Raw genomic sequence first — 2,079 nt, 5'->3', positions numbered from 1 at the left:
GAGTGCTGGGATTAAAGGCGTGCGCCACCACTGCCCGGCAGGATTCTTAATCCTTGTACAAAACCTGAAACTGAAAATTTCAGTTGCTGTATGGCCAGGTGGTGGTGGCACACACTTTTAATCCCAGCACGCTGGAAGCGTGATCTCTGTGAATTCAAGGCCAGCCTGGTCTACAAGAGCTACAGGATGGGCTCCAAAGCTACAGAGAAACACAGTCTCAAAAAAAAGAAAAACAAAACAATAACAAAAAGGTTGCTGTATAAGCCACGTGGGGTGGCCCATGTCTTTGATCCCAGCACTCAGGAGGCAGAGGTATGGGAGGTATGTGGATCACTTTTGAGTTCAAGACCAGTCTGGTCTACAGAGTGAGTTCCAGAACAGGTAGGGCTATGTATGTAGAGACCCTTCTCCTCACCACCTTCCCCCCAGGAGCTCACCTAATGAGCAGAGCTGAAACTAGAAGTCAAGTTCCTAACCCAAGGCCAACTTTCTCACCATCAGTCCACTGGCCAGTCTACACCTGGCAGAAGTATAATCCTTAAATTGTGCATGTTAATTCTTTAATTTTTTTTTACCCCCAAGGTTGGGTTAAATTAAACCCAGAACCATAAAAGGTTACACCCTTTGCCTTAATCATGTGGTTGAAAATTGTTAACCTTTCTCTTAACGGAGGATTGCAGGAGGCTTACTAGACCTAGTGGCTTATGTTAACAGCCCTAGAAAGTTGAACCTTTAATGCACCCTGTGGGCAAACCCTGACCATGATACACGCTAGACAAGTGCTTGCTACAATAATGGGCAACATCCCCACCCCACTATTTCTGTTTTGATTTTCCTCACTATTCTTACTATGAAATCAAAATTCTCCTAGATGACTCCAAGGGTAAAGTTGATTGACTTCAAGCTTGATATCCTGAGTTTAACCCCTGAAATCCACATGGAAGAAGAGAACACACACCCATAAGCTATTCCCCTGACCTTCACATATCCACATGACACATAATATACAAAATACTTAAATAAATGTAAAAACAGTAACTCTCACAAGTGAAATGAAACCCTACCCATAAAAATACCAGAGCAAAATATGTTAGGACTGGGGTATATATAGCTTAGTGGTAGAGGGCTTGCCTAACAAGACAAGGCCTTGAGTTTAGTCCCTAACACCAAACTGACCAAGCCCTAGAAACAGAAAGCATAAATGATAATTTCAATATTGATTTATCTATTTTACTTAGTCATTCTTATGCTGTCATAGCCACTAAGCCATTCTACTTTTAGGAAGATCTGATTTTTGTGAAGTATAAACGATCTGGACATTACCATTGAAGTTGACCTGGGAGCACAGTAAAAGCTTCACAAGTTTTAAGTGGGGGAGAAAGAGGAGCAAGGTAAAAGTTTATCTAAGACATGAACTCTCTGTTCCATGAAGACTCACCCTGCTGGCTTAAACCTTGTTTTTTTTTTTTTTTTGGTTTTTTTTCGAGACAGGGTTTCTCAGTGGTTTTGGAGCCTGTCCTGGAACTAACTCTTATAGACCACGCTGGTCTCGAACTCACAGAGATCCGCCTGCCTCTGCCTCCCGAGTGCTGGGATTAAAGGCGTGAGCCACCACCGCCCGGCTTAAACCTTGTTAAAGTGGACTGACTCCCTATTCATATCCTCTTTTAGGTTTCTGGCCTCTCAGAATCTTTGGAAAAGGAAGCACTATAAATCCAGACACGACCGGCAGCAAGTATATTCACACCCACGTTAAGACTTTCATCTAGTAACCTGAAATGTTGTAGGGATAGTTTTGAGGATTCATTTTTATTTTTAAAAAAGTAATTTTTCTTCTTTTTTTAAATAGAGAAACACCTGCACTGAAAAGCTTCAGCACCAAGGCCAGAGGTGCTGAAGTCTCAAGAGGGCTGGAGAAGGCATCTGTCCAATGCAGAGAAACCTGAGAACGACGATTCAAGGATAAAGGGATGCTTCCCTTGTCAGGTCCTCACATTATGACATATTTGAGCTCTATCACAAGAGATCTGAGACTGCCTACTTAAGAATTAACCCCTCCAGGCTGGAGAGATGGCTCAG

General features: G+C 42.6%; 1 protein-coding gene and 1 long non-coding RNA gene across 2 annotated transcripts in view; one reads left to right on the top strand and one right to left on the bottom strand.

Annotated features, from left to right (window-relative positions):
- LOC113456052 overlaps nt 1–2,073 on the top strand; it is a 15,280-nt gene extending 13,207 nt beyond the window's left edge. The window contains exons 2-3 of the long non-coding RNA XR_003376925.1: nt 1,672–1,735; nt 1,850–2,073. This is a non-coding gene — a long non-coding RNA (uncharacterized LOC113456052). The remainder of the gene's footprint in view (nt 1–1,671; nt 1,736–1,849) is intronic.
- Nucleotides 1–2,079, bottom strand: part of Sin3a (SIN3 transcription regulator family member A) — a 54,392-nt gene that overhangs the window by 10,524 nt on the left and 41,789 nt on the right. The window lies entirely within an intron of this gene.

Source organism: Microtus ochrogaster, chromosome 5 (genome assembly GCF_000317375.1).
Source record: "Microtus ochrogaster isolate Prairie Vole_2 chromosome 5, MicOch1.0, whole genome shotgun sequence".
Lineage (NCBI taxonomy): Eukaryota > Metazoa > Chordata > Mammalia > Rodentia > Cricetidae > Microtus > Microtus ochrogaster.
This window is presented reverse-complemented; position numbering and strand designations above follow the sequence as displayed.